Consider the following 10,031-nt stretch of genomic DNA (forward strand, 5'->3'; position numbering starts at 1 on the left):
GATCAGTCCTGTGTCAGATGTGGGGTTGGTGAAGGTCTTTTTCCATTTTGTAGGCTGTCTTTTTGTCTTATTGACCCTGTCTTTTGCCCTACAAAAGCTTCTCAGTTTCAAGAGGTCCCATTTATTAATTGTTGTGCTCAGTGTCTGTGCTGCTGGTGTTATATTTAGGAAGTGATCTCCTGTGCCAATGTGTTCAAGAATTCTTCCTACTTTCTCTTCTATTAAGTTTAGTGTAACTAGATTTATGATGAGGTCTTTGATCCACTTAGACTTGAATTTTGTGCATGGTGACAGATATGGATCTATTTGTAATCTTTTACATATTGACATCCAGTTATGCCAGCACCATTTGTTAAAGATACTTTCTTTTTTCCATTGTATAGTTTTGACTTCTTTGTCAAAAATCAGGTGTTCATATGTGCATGGATTAATGTCAGGTTCTTCAGTTAGATTCCATTGGTCCATATGTTGGTTTTTATACCAGTACCAAGCTGTTTTTATTACTATAGCTTTACAGTAGAGCTTGAGGTCAGGGATGGTGATGCCTCCAGAGGTTGCTTTATTATACAGGATTCTTTTAGCTATCCTGGGTCTTTTGTTTGTCAATATGAAGTTGAGTACTTTTCTTTCCAAGTCTGTGAAGAATTGTGTTGGGATTTTGATGGGGATTGCATTGAATCTGTAGATTGCTTTTGGTAAGATTGCCATTTTTACTATGTTAATCCTACCTATCCATGAGTATGGGAGATCCTTCCATTTTCTGATATCTTCTTCAATGTCTTTCTTTAGAGATTTGAAGTTCTTATCAAAAAGTTCCTTCACTTGCTTAGTTAGAGTTACCCCAAGGTATTTTATATTATTTGTGGCTATTGTAAAGGATGATGTTTCTCTGATTTCTTTCTCAGCCCATTTATCATTTGTATATAGGATGGCTACTGATGTTTTTGAGTTAATCTTGTATCCTGCAACCTTACTGAAAGAGTTTATCAGCTTTAGGAGTTCCCTGGTGGAATTTTGGGGTCACTTATATATACTATCATATCGTCTGCAAATAGTGAAAATATGACAAATATTTCCGATTTGTATCTCCTTGATCTCCTTTTGTTGTCTTAATGCTCTAGCTAGAACTTCAAGTACTATATTGAATAAATATGGGGAGAGTGGACAGCCTTGTCTTGTTCCTGACTTTAGTGGAATCGCTTTGAGTTTATCTCCCTTTAATTTGACAGTGGCTGTTGGCTTGCTGTAAATTGCCTTTATTATGTTCAGGAATGTCCCTGTATTCCTGATCTCTCTAAGATCTATCAAGAAGGGGTGTTGGATTTTGTCAAAGTCTTTTTCAGCATCTAATGAGATGATCATGTGTTGTTTTTTTTCCCTTCAGTTTGTTTATATGGTATATTATATTGACAGATTTTCATTTGTTGAACCAACCTTGCAACCCAGGGATGAAGCCTACTTGTTCATGGTGGATAATTTTTTCGATGTGTTCTTGGATTTGGTTTGCCAATATTTTGTTGAGTATTTTTGTATCAATGTTCATGAGGGAGTTTGGTCTGTAATTCTCTTCTTTGTTGCATCTTTGTGTGGTTTGGGTATCAGAGTATTTGTAGCCTCATAAAAAGAGTTTGGTAGAGTTCCTTCTGTTTCTATTGTGTGGAACAATTTGAAGAGTATTAGAATTAGTTCTTTGAAAATCTGATAGAATTATGCACTGAAGCCACCTGGTCCTGGGCTTTTTTTGGTTGGGAGACTTTTGATGACTATTTCTATTTCTTTAGGGGTTATTGGTCTATTTAAATAGTTTATCTAGTCTTGATTTAATTTTGGTATGTGGTATCTATCCAGAAAATTGTCCATTTCTTTCAGATTTTCCAGTTTTGTGGAGTACAGGTTTTTGAAGTATGACCTGATGATTCTCTGGATTTCCTTGTTGTCTGTTGTTATGTCTCCCTTTTCATTTCAGATTTTATTAATGTGGGTGCTCTCTCTTTGCCTTTTTTGTTAATTTGGCTAGGAGTTTGTCTATATTGTTGATTTTTTCAAATAACCAACTCTTTGCTTCACTGATTTTTTTAAATGTTCTCTTGGTATCTATTTTATTTATTTCAGCCCTCAATTTGATTATTTCCTGGCGTCTGTTTCTCCTCGGTGAGTTTCTTTCTTTTTGTTCTAGTGCTTTCAGTTGTGCTGTTAATTCATTGGTATGAGATTTCTCCATCTTCTTTATGTGTGCATTCAGAGCCATGACTTTTCCTCTTAGTACTGCTTTCATAGTGTCCCATAAGTTTGGGTACATTGTTCTTTCATTTCCATTAAATTCTAGGAAATGTTTAATTTCTTTCTTTTTTTCTTCCTTGACCCATTGGTGTTTCAGGTAGGCATTATTAAGTTTCTATGAGATTGTAGGCTTTCTATAATTTTTGTTATTGCTGAAATCTAACTTTAAGGCATGGTGGTCCAATAAGATACAGGAGGTTATTCCAATGTTTTTGTATCTGTTGAGATTTGCTTTGTGACCAAGCATGTGGTCAATTTTTAAGAAGGTTCCATGAGGTGCTAAAAAGAAGGTATATTCTTTTGTGTTAGGATGGAATGTTCTGTAGATATCTATTAAGTCCATTTGAGTCATAACTTCTGTTAGGTCCTTTATTTCTTTGTTAAGTTTCAGTCTCATAGATCTGTCCTTTGGTGGGAGTGGTGTGTTGAAATCTCCTACAACTTTACCAGAGGAATTGGGTCACTGTGAGCACAGGCCTTGATTTTACAGCCCAACCCTGTTACTGTTCATTTCTTTGCTTCCTGTTTGCAGGTGCAATGGGACCAGCAGGCCTCCAGATGCTGCACCTACATCTGCCCCACCAATGTAAAAATACATTCCTTTAAATCCCAAGGCCAGAATCAGCTCCTCTCTCCTTAAACTGCCAGGTATTTTGTCACAGTTACAATGACAGTGACTAATGAGGATTTGAAGGCACAAGATCAAATTCTACATAGGAATACTCTAGGCTCCTGAGGAATACTGCCTCAAAAATACTAAACAACAAACAAATGAAAACAAACAACAACAAAAAAAAAAGAGACAAAGGAGGTAATGGAGAGTAGAAGAACAGAAGACCAGTGGAAGAGAGAACCTAGCTTGGAAAAATAAGTATTAGATTTGTGGCTGGCAGTAGGGACACATGCATACTTCTTTAGGTATTGGACACCTTTATAAGGATTCTCTGTTGATCCCATTAGTCAATGACCCAGATGGGTGATCTGACCTGGGATATAAGGGTGATCTAATACACTCAGGTCAGTTTAGATGATGACTTACAAAGTGTTGTATCAGTTCTTTAATGGATAAAGAAAAACAGTACTACAAGCTAAAAATCTCTCAGATTAGAGAAAAAGTTAGTAAAATTTATTTTCTATGATAGAAGGCCAAATGATACAGTAAATAAAAACCAAAAACAATTAAGTTAAATTTAATGTAGCTGCCTTATTTAGCTCTGGTTGATTCTGAAATTGTGACTAAGAGGAGAATTTGAGACTATATACACTTTGTAAGAACTTGGTTTCAGCCATTTGCTGGTGATCTGAATAATAATGCAGAATGGAGATGTTCAGGGTGGAGTTGATTTTGGTACAAATAGCAGGATGTAAAAATACTGCTATTGAAAGTGATTAAAAAACTTATTTTTCCAGGTCATGCTAAGTCACATAGTAATAATATAGATTCTCTCTAGAAGCCATCTGGTTTGGAGACTTGTGCTCAACAGGGGCAAGGTATTCTTGCAAAACTGACCCAGTTGGTTCTCCAGGTCCAATCAATAATGTTTTATAGCACACCAAACATCCAAATCAACCACTGAGTGAATTCTGTATGCCTACTGTTCTCACTTTCCATGTCTTGCTTTTTTCATGCTCCTGGTTTCCCTTGTAAGTTCATTATAGTGTGCTGCAAAAGTTAGTTTCCCACATTAGCATCTGTTCTTTGATATTTTTTTCTTCACCTGCCTACACGAAAGTTGTGATAGAGAATTCCATTTTACAAAGCATTTCCACCCCCTCCTGTTTGGTCTTTTAGAAACTATCAATGAAAAAGCATGAGCATATGTCATATATCCACCCCTGAGGTGTTTTGTGCTTCAAGGAACAAAGATTATCTCTAGTAAATTTTGACCAGAAAAAAATTAATTGAAATTGTATTCTATGTGTTCAGAAGTAGAGAAAGGCTGAATATTCATGATCTTTAGAGGTTCAGTAGTCAAGGTTTGTTATAGAATATTATTTTCAGGTGTGTTACTTTTATTTATGTTACATTTGTTTAAGTGCTGTGAAGCTGTGTTACTGTGCCTACCTAAAGCACCTGATGTTCTACTAAAAAGCTGAATGGCCAATAGCAGGCAGGAGAAAGGATAGGTGGGGCTGACATGCAGAGAGAACATATAGAAGGAGAGATCTGGGAATGAAAAAAGGAGGAGGCCATTGGGGTCCAGCCACCCAACTACACAGAAAGCTACAGAGCAAGAAATAATGAAAGGTATACAGAAATAGAGAAAGATAAAAGCCCGAAGGCAAAAGATAACTGGGCTAATTAGTTAAGAAAAGCTGGCTAGCTACAATCCAAGCTAAGGTTGAGCACTTATAATTGAGACTAAGCCTCCATGTGTGACTTATTTGGGAGCTATGTGGTGGGTCCTTCCAAAAGAGTAAAACACAACCAACAACGTTTTGGCACCCAATATGGGGCTCAAATTTCCATAGTGCCTGAGAAAACTTTAAAAAAAAAAAAAAAAAAAAAAGATATGGCTCTTTAAGAGTTTCTGCCTGCTGGTAAGTCCTTGAGCAGCCAGCACGTTAAGTAGGAATAAAAACCTAAGTAAAAACACCTGCCACATCACAAGCATCGGCATTCTAGAGCTCTAGGAAGGGTGAATGCAGTTCCTGCTCAGACAAACCTTCTACCAGCCATGAATTTCATGCTTGGTTTTCACAACCCAACAAGCAAGAGGAGCCAGCTGACAGCCACATGTGGAGGATCCAGGTTTAGGTTAGCAGTTTAAAGTTTGTTCAAACAGTCAAAAAGGCCAAAAGATATGCAGTAAAAGTGGTCCACATGGAAAAACTTCTAAACAGGTTACAATGTGTTTAATAATATGTGTAGGCTTAAGAAAGAAAGAAAAGGGGATGGACAGTCATAGAAAGAAAGAAATAGTTTTAAAACAACAATAAAGGCTTTAAAGAGAGAGGAAAAAGAGAAAAAAGCCACATAAGATGGGAAATACAGAGTGGTGGCAGCAGAGACACCGTCATAACAAAGACCAGAAACTGAGCTTTTATCCACTGAGGAGTTAGTGAAAACAAGGAGATTAAGAGCTTGGAACAGGGATGCCTTTAATCCCAGCACCCAGAGAAGGAGCCATCTCCATGGGACGCTACCAAAACGGATCTGAACACTCTGTCTGAGGCCAACCCAGGGCCCAGATGCCAATCCTGCAAAACCTAACAACTTGGAGGTGTTGGTGAGATTACCCTACTAAACAACCTGCTCAGCTAAGATCCATTCGAGAGAAGATTCAGAATCCTTCAGTCTGCAGTCTGAGGAAACAAGATCAGCTGAGGAGTTAATGAGCAAAATGTGACCTGAGAACACAAAAGAAGGCACCGCCCAGCCACTGAATCACATCACCAGAATCATAAGCCCACACTACACCGACTGGGAACAGGTAAGCCCCCATCTCCAGACTGGCAGATCAGATCTCTAGCCCCTAGGCCCTACCCATCAGAGTCCCAGGGACCAGACAGCTACCTTTCCCTGCCCCACCCCACCCCCCAAAAAAACCCTATGAACCTAACAACCACTGAAACCATAAGCACACCCTGCACCAACTGGGAACAACTGCTCCCAGACACAGAGCCCACTAACACTGATTAGACTAAGCTGCTCCCAAAGAAACAGAGCCCAACAGCACCCATTTAACCAAGAACTCCTAGTTGACCAAGACTAACAATTAGAATAAGAGAGGCACCTTCAGACATAGACACTACCTACACCAAGTGGAGGAAGAGATGAGTAGACATCAGTGCAAAAATATAGGCAACAATATAAAGACTTACATGAGGACATCAGAACCTACACCTGCAAGACCTGAACATACCAAGGCAGAAGAAGCAGAAGAATTCAATCCTAAAAATGACTTTAAGAAGATGATAGAGACTGTTAAAGAGGAAATGAAAAACTCCCTTAAAGAGGAAATAAAAAAATTCTCTTAAAGAAATAGAAGAAAAAACAAACAAAAAAATGGAAGAAATCAAAGAAAGCCAAGAAAAAGTAATTAAACAGATGAAGGAAACAATTCAAGATTTGAAAATTAAACTAAGACAATAAAGAAAACACAAACTGAGGGAATGCTAAAAATAGAAATCCAGACTAAACAAGAGGAACTACAGAAGCAAGCATAACCAACCAAATGCAAGAGATACAACAGAGAATCTCTGGTGTTGAAGACACAAGAGAGAAAATAGATAGTCAGTCAAAGAAAACACTAAAGACAAAAAAGTCGAAACACAAAATTTCCAAGAAATTTGGGACACCATGAAAAGACCAAACCTAAGAATAACAGGGATAGAAGAAGGAGAAGAATACCAACTCAAAGGCACAGAAAATGTATTCAACAAAATCATAAAAGAAAACTTTCCTAACCTAAAGAAAGAAATACCTATGAAGATACAAGAAGCTTAGAGAACACCAAATGGCCTGGATCAAAAAAAAAAAAAAAAAAAGTCCCCTTGCCACATAATAATCAAAACACACTAAACATACAGAACAAAGAAAAAATATTAAGAGCTACAAAGGAAAAACACCAAGTAACATATAAAGGCAGACCATCAGAATAACACCAGACTTCTCAATAGAGACTATGAAAGCCAGAAGGTCCTGGACAAATGTTATGCAGACACTAAGAGTCCATGGATGCCAAGCCAGACTATTATACCCAGCAAAAATCTCAATCACCATAGACGGAGTCAACAAAATATTCCATGATAAAACCAGATTTAAACAATACCTAGCCACAAATCCAGCCCTACAGAAAGCACTAGAAGGAAAAATCCAACCTAAAGAAGCTAAACACACCCATGAAAACTCAGGCAATAGATAATCCCGCACCAACAAATACCAAAGAAGGAAAATGCAACACTACCCCAAAAATAAGAGGAACTAACAATCACTGGTCATTAATATCCATCAATATCAATGTTCTCAACTCACCTATAAAAAGACACAGGCTAACAGAATGGATAAGAAAACAGGACTCATCCTTCTGCTGCATACAGGAAATACACCTTAACTTCAAAGCCAGATACTACCTCAGAGTAAAGGGATGGGAAAAGGCTTTCCAATCAAATGGTCCTAAGAAGCAAGCTGGTGTAGCTATCCTAATATCTAATAAAATAGACTTCAAACTGAAATCAATTGAAAAAGATCAGGATGGACATTACATATTTATCACAAGAAAAATTCACCCAGATGAAGTCTCAATTCTGAACATTTATGCCCCAAATACAAAGGCACCCACATTCATAAAAGAAACATTACTAAACCTTAAATCGCACATCAAAACCCAAATTTTCCCAAACATCTCTGCCAGCTGGGAACCAACGCATAATAGACCATATGGGACATTTGACACTAAAGCAAAAGAAACCCAGCAGCCTAATGAAGCACATAGAGGATGCTTTTTCTCACAGGCTCAACAGCTTTACTTTTGACACCACATGCTTCTGTAGACAATGCACCAGCATTATCTTTGGTAGCATTCTCTGAGACAGCAGAATCTGTATCCACTTTCAATTATATGCTACATGAGTAAATCACATGACTTTGCTAATAATTTTCTCCTCTCCAGGCAGTGATTTTTGTAATCTGGCTTTCTTCCAAGACTTTTAACACAACATCGCTGACCAGACAATTCAATTATTCGGAATATTCAAAGAAACATTAAGACACATTTATTTTTAATGATTACAGCCATTCCTAGATGCTGCACAAGAAAAGTATTTCTTCATATGTAACCAATGTCAGTTTTGAGATTATATTACTCAGAAGGAATGCATGAGATAAACCAGAATGTCATATGCCCAAAGCTGTACCTAGCAATACAGGCCAGGGTACATGCCTGCATTTTTGTGAGGCAGGGGAATGGTTTACTAGTCACAATATTTTATTCTTACAGGACGTTACAGTCTTTCATGAACTTCATAGTTTATTAAAGAATTGATAGTAACTCCCAAAGTACCTTACATAAAATCCAGATTTTAATACAAAGAAGTAAAAACAACATTCCCATTGAGTTAATTGAAAGCATTCATTCACACTACTTTTAGCATGGCCATAGCATTTCTGGCTTGTGTCCCAATGGTTTTATAAAATTAAAAAGTTCTATAAGCTTTCCTACTCTAACAGTTTGCTAAAATACAGAAACCTAAATATACTTCTTCATCACTCATTTGGTTATTTAAGAAATTCCTGGATGAAAAAAAGTTTATGTTTTTAAGACAAAATGAATCTGCTTTAAAACTCTAATTACAAACATGAAATGCCGCTCACAGGCAGTCATTCACCACTGCGCATTAGAATCACCTGGGAGTTGTCACAACCCCTACTGCCCACGCTGTCACAGAAAAATGAACAAGAGTTCTGTGTGTAAGCCCCAGATATCAGTACTTTTAAAGGTCTCAGGTGATTCCAATGTATGTTTGAAGCTGAGAACAATTGCTCCACAGTGCACCTGCCATCTCTGGCAGAAAGAGCAGACAAGAAGATGTTTAAGAACGTGCAGACGGAAGCACTTGAATCACTATTATTTAGTTCAGAGAGAAGAGCTGGAAAGCACCAAAATGGGAGCAAAGAGTCATCCTAGAAATAACTGATGACTTGATTTGACATCATGATGCATATTGCAAGGGAGGCTAGGCCCACATGTCCCAAAGAATATCTCCAAAGGGAATCTAACATTCTGATGACTCAGGTGGGGTCTTCCCATTCTCTTTCATTTTGCACTAAAACATCAATTCTAGTGTCCCTTTAGAATATCTCTACAGCTTTTGAAAGATGAGAGGTACAGCTTTGTGCTCAGTATAGAAAAAGAAAAACTTTTAATAATATTTTTAATTATATCCTTTTAGCAGGTACATTATCTTTACAAGTGTTGATTTTGCATTTATGAAAGAGAAGCATATTTTTATCCTAAGATGAGATCAATTATTTTAAATTAATCTTTTTAAATATATCAAGTAAATATATAAAAATTGAGTATTGGATTTTAAAGCCAAACAATGGGAAATAATTGTTTGAAAATTGAGTTGCAGAAGTTGTGAAGGCTATAGCCATAGAAGTCACATTTGCTTATTTTTAGATTCAGCTGCAGATTACATATTTATGTATAGTCTTAGGAGGAAAATGGAATACAGAGTCACACAATTAACTCTGCATAACTTGTTTCCATTAGTTTCCAGAAAAGTGCTCATTCCAGCTCTTAGCGTATGTCATAGCACCTTTGGCTTACAGGTTCCAGTGTTGTAAACAGAGCCATTTTCAGCTCCTAGAGGTCATGGCATCCCATGGTTCATAGCTTGCTTTTCCTGCCAGCACAGCCAGAGATTGATGACACTCCTTCCTCTTCCACATTTATGAAATCAGGTGAACAGGTTAGCCCACCTTCCCCGCCTAAGTCCTAGGCATGCATCTACTCCCTCTGAATTGAAACATCCCTCCCTGGTGGGAGGAGTGGAGCCCATAAGACTCAGGGAAGTCCCTGAAACATGCAAGACTCACAAGGCTGGCTCCAGCGTTATATAAGTTACATAAGTTTCTAATCGGCAAAGCTGCCTGCAAGGTGTGCAGGGACCCCCAAGGAGAGTTTTCAGGAATCGTCATCTGTGATTAGCTGAGCTTTTTAGTGATGCAGTTGCCTTTCAATCATCCATGCTTCTGCAGGTAAACTTTCAACCACACTCTATCAGCAACCCCAATCAGCTCAGCG

Source organism: Onychomys torridus, chromosome 15, assembly GCF_903995425.1.
Source record: "Onychomys torridus chromosome 15, mOncTor1.1, whole genome shotgun sequence".
NCBI classification, from domain to species: Eukaryota; Metazoa; Chordata; class Mammalia; order Rodentia; family Cricetidae; genus Onychomys; species Onychomys torridus.